The sequence below is a fragment of the Hoplias malabaricus genome, chromosome X2 (genome assembly GCF_029633855.1).
Source record: "Hoplias malabaricus isolate fHopMal1 chromosome X2, fHopMal1.hap1, whole genome shotgun sequence".
NCBI lineage: Eukaryota > Metazoa > Chordata > Actinopteri > Characiformes > Erythrinidae > Hoplias > Hoplias malabaricus.
In genome coordinates this window covers 662025-673493 of record NC_089819.1, presented here as the reverse complement: position 1 = coordinate 673493, position 11469 = coordinate 662025, and the positions used below count along the sequence as shown (strand labels likewise).

The following is an 11469-nucleotide window of genomic DNA, read 5'->3' as shown; positions in this document are numbered from 1 at the left end:
CTACCCTGTCTGACTTTACATCTACCATGTACAGTGATGTAGTTGTGTCTAACAGAGTGGACAGTGCGGAGTGGACAGAGTGGACTGCTGTGTCTGATCCACTCGTACAACACACACTAACGCACCACCACCACATCACTGCAGCACTGAGAATGATTCACCAGCCAAATCATACCTGCTCTGTGGAGGTCCTGACCATTGAAACACAGTGTGAAAGGGGCAAACACAGTTAATTAGTGTCTTCTCCCTGTGTCTGCATAGGTTTCCTCCCACAGTTCAAAAACATATGCTGTAATTGGCTATGCAAATATGTCCACAAGTGAATGTGTGAGTGTGTGATACCCTCTGGTGCCCTGAACTGGATAAGTAGTTGCAGACAATGAATGAGTTAATAGCTGTCCAGATTTAAAATCAAACATCAGAAACATGCAATATTGCAATTATTTGGTGTGTCCTTCTCTTTCCATCATACGTCAGGGTTAGGGCTATGCACTTAACTCTTCACAATTAGTTTTATGCATGAAAGTCTATTATGTTTTACATATATTACATCGATATTACATACTCATTCTCACTCTCTCACTCACTCTCTCTCGCTCTCCCTCATCTACACACATTCTCTTACCCTCCTTCTGACACTCCCACTCCAACAAGTCTCTGTGTGTGCAGACTGCCTGCTCTCTGTCACTCGTCTCTGCCTCGCTCATTCTCTCAATCTCGCAATCTCTCTGTCTCTCTGTCTCTCTCTCTCTCTCTCTCTCTCTCTCTGTCTTTCACACAAACGGACTAAAAGTTATTCCAGGAAGCGAACAAGGGGAAAAATCCTTTTCTGATGATCTCCCCCTCCCTCCGGCAGTCAGGTTGTATTGTCCTGGAGCTCCTCTCTCTCTCCCTCTCTCTCTCTCTGTTATGGGCTTTGGTGTGATTATATGTGTGTGTGCGTGAGATGGTGTGCATGTGAGTTCTTGTCTGTGTGAATGCTGTAGCTGAACGCAGTGCTGTATCTTTAATCTGACTGCTGTGTTGAGGCGGATGGAGCTCTTTGGAGTGTTGTGAGCGTTCTAGTTGTCGACCTGACCATTTGACTCCAGGAGTATCTGAATAAGTGGAGGGATATTCAGTTACCTTTATTTCTTCTATGGGGTTTATAGTTAAATCTGTTCAGCAGAATAACAGCTGTTTTTATCATGCCTGTGCCTAAATGCAGTAGTATGAGTTAGCTGTTTTCAGCCTTAATAAGTTTTGCTTATGTTCTTTCACTCTTTTATTTTTTTGTGTTGGTAAATATGATTGTAATTTGAAATACTGTACAAAATGACATCCTTTTTTTTTTCTTTCTTTCACTTTGTTATTCTTGCACATGCACACATTTTCTTTCTCTCTCTCCCTCCATCTACATTATATATCTCTCTGTCTTACTCTTGTCGTTCTCTGACATTAGCTTAGTTGTGCAGTCCATATTTGTGTGTGTGTGTGGTTTAGTCAGATACCTGTTGCATTCTAAGCAGTACTGTTACCCACTATAAATCAGCATTAGAACACTATACACACACTTCTTTTTATTTTTGTCACTCACTCACTAACTCACTCTCAAAGTGTCGAGAAAATCTAATGATTATACCACTGTTAGAAGACTACACACACACACACACACACACCAAACAGAGGTCTGTACAGTACACTGTTGTAGGAAGGAGCAATGGAAAGATTTTATAATGAAGCAGAGGAGAGGAGTGAGGAGAGCAGGGCCTGCCACAGCCTGGTGAAGTGTAATGGAGCAGCCTCTGTTTAAATCAGAACTGTTCTAATACAGTCTAAAAACGACCACCCAGTTTCAATACAGTGCCAGACCCAACAAATCTGAGATAAAGTCAAGCAAATCTAAAGAGCTAATCAGATGCGAGTCATTTTTGGTGGAAATGTTGGTGTGTAGTTTTAGCATGGCTTCAAGACATATCAGCAAGAGATAGAACATCTCTGTATAAATGACTGATATGGGAGAAGCTACTTATCTCATACAGACAAAAAAATAGAAGCTGTTAATTTTTTTATTTAACCATTTGATTTTTCATTCATTCTACATGTGATAGCATTTATACCTGTTGATTTGCTTGCAAAATTACTTTATTATTATTATTATTATTATTATTATTATTATTATTTTGGCCTTTCTATATACTCCAGATGCAGGGAATCAGTTATGATATGTCTGATATCTACAAATTGCTTTTTTAATACACTGAATCTGAGTGTAAATGGGGCATGAACCCCAAGAAATGGCCATGGACCTCCTATTTGAGGTAACAAGCCAAGGGAAAAAAAGCCAGCAGAAAGAGCTATGACCTGGGAGGGAGTGTGAAGGTTTAGCAAGCTTCCATGGTCTCAATTCCTGGGCCTTGGGCCACAGTAATGTTACCGATAAATATTAGAGGTGTATGAGACAGCAAATTGGTTTTAATAATGTTATGGTTTTATGGTTATAGTTATGGTTTAAAACACTGTAAAACTTACTGTGTATAAAACATCTTCACGTGATTTGCTAAATTTAAAAACTGAATTTGGTTTTGAGCAAACTTAAAATGTATTAGGTGTGCAGACAGGTTTTACAGCTTTTTTGTGTAAGGCGTAAAAGTAATATGAAATTCAAACACACTCCAACTCTGTTTTCATTTTAAAGTAACTGTTGTGTAGTATAAAAATGACAATGGTCTTTCAATAAATAATTACCCAAAATTACATTAAAAATGTTAATGCACTATGGGCACAATATCTAGAATCTCACACATACTTTTGAACAATATTATCCCTGATAACAGAACAAATCAAAGCACATATTTGTGCAATGATTTGTCCTTAAATGCAGCGAATGCTGTGACCAATTAATTCTTATCGCTTGCCATTTTTGAATTAGTAAATTATTAGCTTTTTGTTGAACATAATGACATTTATTATTTTTAATAGTATGCAAAAGTTAAAATATAATGAAAAATAGAATGTATGAGTTTTGATTTACAATTATACATTACACAATAAAAGTCTTAAAAACGTATTTGTACACATAATATATAAAGGGGGGGGGGGGGGGGTCCTCTCTTTTGGCTTCTAGTATTTACCAAACAAATTAACCTCATCGATTGTGCCAGCATTAAACTAAATAAACTAAAAACTGAACTGTACACATTTTTCAATATTTCAATCTATATTAAAGCATCTGTCACTGACTGACAGTCATTACATGGTGCTGCCATCTGTTTAAAACTATTTATATTGGCAATTTTTTTGTTTGATTATGATGATGATGTCATTTTGCTTTCAGTTCTTGGCAGTTTTTCTGTGTTTTTGTATTGTTTATATTGATATTGGAATTATATTGTATTGACCAAAATTAAGAAATATATTGTGATGTAAATTTTGGCCATATCATTTAGTCTCAGCTAATCATCTAAACCTGATGAAAATCTGGTGCAAAAAAAGGTGCAAAATTCTGAAAATGTATTATCCATTTTTGATACACTTTATGGTACCACTATAAAATAAGACTACACTTGTAAGGGTTTATAAATGGTTTAAAACGCAGTTTATTACAAGGTTATTCATTAGGTTGTGAACACCTTAAAGGACATTAATAATCATTATTAACACAGAGATAGAAAGGATAAGAGGGTCATTTCTTTTTTTGCCACATATTTAAAATGTCAAAACTTACTGAAAATGTCAAGGTATGAGAAGTTCAGACCTGAGAATGTGAATTTATTCACTTCATATGTTAAGGTGAACCACATTAACATCAGCGTCTAAAAAAGACACTCTATCAGTGGTTAACTGGTTTAACATGGTTGTTAATAGATAAACAGATTATTAATATATTAACAGATACACGCTGCAGGTGACAGGCTTAATGTCGACTGATGGAGAAGCCAAAGTAAGGTCAGTATGAACAGTTTAATAGTGTAGATGGATGTGGGTACGCTTTTTAGCAAATAACAGGTTTCCCTTTATACCTATGTGTTATAAATGATTATTAATGACATTTACTTTTTAATGTCAACATAATTAATAAGCAGTAATTAATAAGCATAAACAGATCGTAAACGACTGAAAGCATACCCTGAAAAGTGTAGTCTCATTCTATGTGCAGTTCTAAAAACTCTTTGTATCTCTAAAGACTAAAAAAAAAAGACCCTTTTTTGACTTAAAACACTGTAGCCGACTTTTATAATAAATGTATTAACTTGCTTACATCTCAGCGACAGATACATAGTGGAGTTCCCTTTGAATATCAATGCAATTGTTGAGCACGTTTTTCAAAGTTACTATGACTGGGCAAAAAGAACATTCTTCTTTCTGTTTAACTATTATGAGCAGGTGGGAAAGCATCCCCGTTTTTCCCCTCAGTCCATGTAGACATATACAAGTGCATCAATGTCAAGGTCTTGGTCCAGCAGAGTGAAAGCATCTTCAGTGGGTGAGGGGACAAGGGGTATTGTGTTTTCTTAACTCTACAGCTGATATGAGATTTGGAAACCCATCATGTTGATTTTGGCTCACCTAGAGTATGTATAGTTATATCTTGCAGTTTTAGTAGTGTTTGTGTGTGTCTGCATATTGAGCTGGAATGGCATAGCAGAAGTATCAAGCTTATTTAATATCCAGCAGCTGTGACATTGCTCTTGTGTAAATATTTACCGCAGGAATGAATAACTGCTCTTTCTCTCTGCCACCATTCACTAAAGCTAGAGCTGTCACTGTTGATTGTGCTATTCATTGGGTTATTTAGTAATTATTTTGACAACCAACTGACTGAATATAGGGTTGTTTTTGTTTTGTTTTTTTTTTTAATTAAGGCCTTGCAAAAATAGACTTATAGGCAACATCAGTGAATTGGGACAGCTACTGTTCTCACAGAAAAACAAATCCATCTTCGTGTATGTTTTTGTTCAGAAGCTCTGCAACGTTTAACGTGGAATGGTATGTTTGAGTAAAAAACAGACTATAGCTTTTTTGTAGTTGAAGTTTTACTTGCCTGTAACATGTTAATCAGTTTGAATTACCACAGAAAATCTTTTGTAGCTTTTTAGTTTTGTAGTACTGTTGATATTTGTTTACTTTCATACAGTTTGCAGTCTCCTGGAATTTTGAGTCAGTTCCACCTTAAGTAATGTAACTGTAGCAGAAAAAATAAGTCCATGTTAATCACATATGGAGCTGGAATAGAGCAACATCCTCACCTCTGTTCATGCTTTTCAAAGTTTGGAGGACTTGCCACAGTCCAAACTTCTCCAGATGCCGTTTTTTGACTGTGGCTCAGCCGGTGAAGCAAAGAGAGAAAGCCTAAGCCATTTCGGGTCGAGCCACTTAGTTTTTCCTCCATTTACAGAGCCAGTACTGCATACAAGCACTGGAGCTTTTTCCAGCACACAAAGAAAAATCAAACAAACAAACAAAAAAAAAACGGAGAGCTAGCTAATAGTGAGGAAATATGCTCTAAATTTGATAAAAATTGTTTTGGACTTCAATAGGCAGACATTGCCATTAGTCCAAAAGTAATACATTATTACTTATAAGTATGAAGTATGATAGAAGAGACAAATGAATAAATGCTTCTGTGAGGTTCTGTTTTTTTTTTTTTTTTATTGTGACAAAATTTTGCAGGCAACCGCTTCACCGCTTTCTTTTGGACAAAATAATAAAACAAACAATCCAACATATACACACACACACACACACACACACCAACCAACCATAATATTATGACTGTTTCTAGTTTCTACACTCACTGTCCAGTTCCATTGTCCAGTTCCACTGACCATACAGGAGCACTTTGAAGTTTTTAATTACAGACTATATTTATTGCTCTGTACACTTTTTCCCTTTTCACCCTGCTTATCTTCATAAGGGTGTTTTCAGATAACGCAGTTTTGCTTTGTTTTTTCGCTGGATGTCATAATGCTGTAACAGTGCTTGTGTGGAAGGCTGCAGCTGTGTTTCTGAATATATTGTTTCATGAACTAGTTACACCCAGTGAAGTATGAGCTTGTGACTGCCTGTCGTGGAAGCTGGTGACAAGCTCAACATCAATTCTGTCTTCCATGTACCCTGATCCATCCAATTCTTTTATTTTCTTAATTTTTTTGTTTTATAATAATTAGGCATCAGTCATCGGATGATGATGATGATGCTGATGATTATTATTATTATTATTATTATTATTATTATTATATATTTTTGTTCAGCACAGCCACTATATTTAAGGTTGTTGTTTACTTAACTAAAATTTATGGAGTAGAATTTATTTAGCCAACATCATGAGGTAGAAATGTTCAAATTGGCCAGTTCCAGCAAAATCTGTTATAATGTAATTAGTTCTGTATCCAGTAAAATGGGCAAATGGTCTCACGTGGCATCTGAGCGAATGTATTGTTTCCCTTTTTAATGTATGCAAATAAAGCTGGGCTGGCGATTTAAAAAAAAAAATTGCTTAAGCCACAGCCTTTGCACTTTTAGTAGCCGAAATGTTAAATGACACGGCGAAGGGCATAAAGCAATAGGAAATGTTTACTCCAGAGTGGAAGAACATTTTTATGCACAACAACTTCTAATCAGGGCTTATACATCTCTGGGAAATTACTTCAAATTTATAGTTTATATAGGCCACCCCATACCTCTCTCTCTCTCTCTCCCCCTCAGGTAGAGACTCTTGCACACTTATCTCTTGCACTCTATTTATCTGTTTCCTTCTCTGCTTTTTCATGCTATTTCTGTCTTAATATAACAACCCCTGTCTCTCTCTCCTCCTGTTTCCCCTTTTTTTCTCTCAATCTGTTTCAATAACAATGCATTAATTTAGCAGAATGTTTCTGCTGCTACACACACACACACAATGGAGACACATGCTGGTCTTCACACTTCAGCACAGAGACATTTCACTCTGGGCTCAGCTCGGTGCCACATGACTCCTTATAACGCACAAAAGTGTGAAATTAAGGGACAGAGAACATGCTTAAATATATGAGAAGAAAATGCATTGCGTGAGAGTGTTTTTGTGTGCGTGTTTGGGCGAGGGGCAGTGTTTGTTACATGTACAGCATTGAATCCCTTTTCCCATGGACTTTAGGAACAAGACGCTAGGGACCACTGTAATGCTGTAATACACACACACTCAGACCATCACGCACACATTTTGCTACTGGACACAGGTCCCTGGTGGAAGTTGGAAAATTAAGATTGAAATCTAGTGCTGCTCTTTAGAACTTGAATTTATGTGTGCTGCACTAATAATAATAATAATAATATGATCAAATCAAAAATAATTTTGGGTAGTAAAAATAAAATTAGGTATAAATATACATATGCCTATGGCATGATTTCTTGGTTTACCATAACATTTGGTTTAAATATCCTGCTCCACCCTCCTAAAGCTACTTTCAAACTGTAGGAAGCCACCTTACGATCCTGCCTTTGTTTTGTGTTTCTTAAGGTTTTTGCTGGACCGCCTACCGGGCCGGCCTAGAAGTGGGGTTTTCCCTTACTGACTCTTAATGTAATGGGTAGGAACTGTTAGGTCAGCCACATTTCACATTCCAGTTTGGGAACTAAATTTTAAACTGTTGCGTGTTTCCCCTGACATAAACTGGCTCGCAAACCAGAAAAATTCGTTTCCAACTGGAACCAAAGAACAGTACGTTCTTCAGCATAAACCATGGCTGAATAATAGGAAATAAGACAGGAACATGCTCCATTTGTGTGTGTTTCTGTGGCTGTGTTTGGCGCGACATCATGCGCGTTGGCCACAGCCTCGGCTCGTTAATTCACAAGCTTAGCAGGACGGCTCTGAACTCTGCGACATTTACACACTTATTATATCTCACAGAGAGAGGAGGACTGCTGAATTTGTCTTACTTCACGTGAGTGTGTGTATTTTCCTGAAATATTGTTAAATATTGTTGGGGAGATATTTTGTGCCATTAGTGTGTTTAAAAAACCGCAAAGCCTCCTTAATTTTCACATGCTTTGACCTTACATTGATTAAATAAGTAATTTTAATTATTAAAATCAACATTAGTCCTGCCCTCCATATTTTCTGTACAGCACACTCACATAATAAAAACCACATGTAAACAATGAAATTGATAAGAAGCACCTAAGCTTCTCCAGACCTTCCATTGGCAAGGGTATGTATTTTGGGCTTTTCTGTTTTTGAAATGCCAGAAACACCCATGTAACAATGGCTATATGGCTAATGGTGGTCAGGCAAAGCTAGGCTTACCTAGTTTCACTTTGCTCTTGTTTTTAGATCTTTAGATTTGTTAGCTGCTAGTGTTAGCACGAAACCACTACTAATAACTTCTATAACATCAGTGAGTAATGATCAGGACAGAAAAACTTGAATTAGCATATTCTTGCCTTTTTTGTGTGAGGGGTTATTCCTTTTTTTAAATTATTGAATTATTTATATAATTATTTTAACACTATATAACTGGTGTCCATCTATTTATGATTTCTCTTTCTCTCTATCTAGTTATGTATTTATATGTGTTTATAGCTAAATGAGTGGACAGAATAATTTTAAAAAGTACTGGTTCCTTGCTATAGGTAATTAATTGGCATAAATTCCAATGTATGAAAAAATTTCATATTTCGCAGATGTCTAGTGGATGCAAAGGGTGTATGCATAAATATGAAGCTTTGCATCATAGATGTATGATGTACATTGTGGATAAAGAAATCTAAGCTTGTGCTTCTTCATTTTAATATATTTTAATTTTGTTGCATTGTTTTAACAGTAGAAGTCAACATTAAAAATAAAAGCTCTAAGGACTTTCTTTCTTGCTAACAGTAGTTAAAGGCCAGTCTTTACCAAGTGCATTTACCAGTGCCTTAGTGTCCAGTAAACACATCCAAATAACAATCAGGTGCAAGGAGGTGTTATTGCAAATGATGTCATTTTTTTGCTGTTGATAAAGACGTAATTTGCTTTTAGTCCCTTGCTCCCACACTTGTCCCCGTGACGGTCCAGCACTGTGGAAATGTGATGCAAACTCTGAAAGAGACATAATTTAAGAAGTCCCAGACCTATTAGAATAGACACAATTTTACATATTCCTTGATTTATTTATTTTTTGGCCAGAAACGGAAGGTATTTTTAATTAAAAAAAAATATATTTTATTCAACAAACAAATGTATTTTGGCAGAAATCTAGCATCGAAAAATATATAATATTATGTACATTCATGTCCTGGAACCACTTTATCCTCAAACCATTTGTGAATTTTATTTTATTTTATTGATTTAAATTTTTTTTTTAAATTACAAATCAAGAGAAAACACAATCATAAGTGGTGCCTAACCACTATTGGCTGCCATTTTTCACCACCAATAGTAGCATCTTGCTGGCAAATTGCTGTGTTGTTTCTAGAGGAATTGCTGCTTCTGATTTGCTGTTACATATTCACATTTATCTTGTCAGTACTGCTGAAAGTTCAAAGCAAATGTTAGTGATTTTATTGATATTGCTGGCATTAATGGTGTTTTGTTTTTAAATGATGCCCTTTGATGTGAAGCAGTATGAAGAAATAACTTTATAAAGGCAGTCATCAGTAGAACTGTCCATGTAAATGTTGTAACTTATTTGAAAGTGAAAACTACAGGAGCTGCTGCTAATACTGTTTAGACCGGAGCTACAAAATGGCAACATTTGCTTCTGTTCCTACAATTTTCTTTGGAATAATAAAATATCATAATATCTGATCTGGTGCAACAGCAGTAGATGCATAGAGACTATACAGGCCCAAAACTCTGATTTCCAAATCTCCTGCTACACTATTTATGGTAGAAGAGCAAATAATTGGGGAAAAATAACCATGTGACATTTTAGTCTTATTCCTTTTAAACTAACTCTCTCATATTCCTCAGTCTCGCATCGGTTTTTCAGTCTATTCCATCCCCCGCTCCTCTCTCACTCTCTCTTGTTTTGGAGCTGCCAAATCATCAAATCATGGCTTCTCTCTGGCTGCTTTGTCACACAATTGAGTGGAGTGTGTGATGACTTTGTTTCTGCTTTTGGGCACGATCAGATAATCTCAGGGGTTAACCAGCTGTCATCTTGGCAACAGTAGACGTGGTCCCTCTGTTGGAAATCTTTACACACTTTTTTCTTTCTCTGTGTGTGTGTGTGTGTGTGTGTGTGTGCGTGCACGCGTGCGTGCATCCTAGTTTCTTCCTCTGCACCCTACAACACAGTTTCAGTGTCTGACAGATGTGAGTGCATGTGCATGTTTTTACATGAGTGCCTTTATGAGTGGCCAGGATTGCAGTTCATGAAATATGTAATTTATAAAGTTTTGAGTGTTGTATTACCTAACCAGCCACAAAGAAATCATCTCTATTGCTCTTAAAATAAAGTTAATGCAAAGAGGTTTTTCTTTATGTTCTTAAGGCTCTTTACCCATTCTAACATATTAGTAAAAATGGCTTTTTATGGAACAAAAAGTGGTTCTTCAATGACATCATTCAAAGAACATTTTGTAGCACCATTTTTAAGAGTAATTTACATTGTAGTTGAATGCTACACCTACAAGCTGCACAGAACTTATATTTAATATTCCTTATCTATATTTAGTACCCTATATATATATATATATATCTGCTTGTTCAGTCTGCTGGTGATGTAGGCTACAGCATATTTGTCTGAAGTCAAATTATTTGTAGTGTGTAGGTGTAATCCATCTGTCATTGGTCTGTTGAGCAGTGTTGGTTGGTGCGTATATTCTCTCACAGAACAAGGAAAATGTGAAAATACTTTTGCTAAGTATCATATAATTTGGCTGATTGTGTCTTGCCACTAGCACTAATTGTTCTGTATTTTTCCTGTCTCCCACACACATCTGTTCCTGGGGAGGGGTGGTGGGGTATGATGTGGATGGGAGATAGGATAAGTGGACAACAATTAGTGCTAGTGTCAAGAATCGGCCTAATTATATATGCTTCTATTATACATATATATTGAAGAACATGGGTTACAACTCTTGGCGCTTTTTCACCAAATAGACTCGGGCTCTTGGGCCGGTTTTGTTCCCAAGTCTTGGAACTTTGGTGCTCTCATGAGAACTAGCCTGTGTTTCCACCAGTTTAGATGTGATCCAAGGATCTGCATTAGTGGGAGTGTAGCGGGTTGCACGTTTCCAGGGTCATTGTTTATTCTTTGTTTACAGCAGCTACAGATCAGAGTGGGCTATGACACACCTGTAAATGTTGCAGAGTTCTGAGTCATCCAGTTGAGTTTGTGGACAAAACTAGCCAATGTGCCTTGTGTTGTGCAAGAAAACCCCAGAAATGTATTATAAATTATATATAACATGCGATATTGCTTTATTTGAGGCCCTGAGCTCTTTCTGGATTTTCTTTAGCTTGACAAGCCCATGGACGTTAACATAGTTCACACTGAATAACCAACTTTTCTTTGGTTCCAG

The 11469-nt window shown here is 36.6% G+C and overlaps 1 protein-coding gene across 1 annotated transcript in view; it reads left to right on the top strand.

Moving 5' to 3' along the window:
- Positions 1–741: 741 nt before the first annotated feature.
- The window catches only part of LOC136676184 (diacylglycerol kinase zeta-like), a 130772-nt gene continuing 120044 nt past the window's right edge, over positions 742–11469 (top strand). Inside the window, exon 1 of the mRNA XM_066653025.1 lies at positions 742–860. The gene's annotated coding sequence lies outside the window, so the exon portion shown is untranslated. The remainder of the gene's footprint in view (positions 861–11469) is intronic.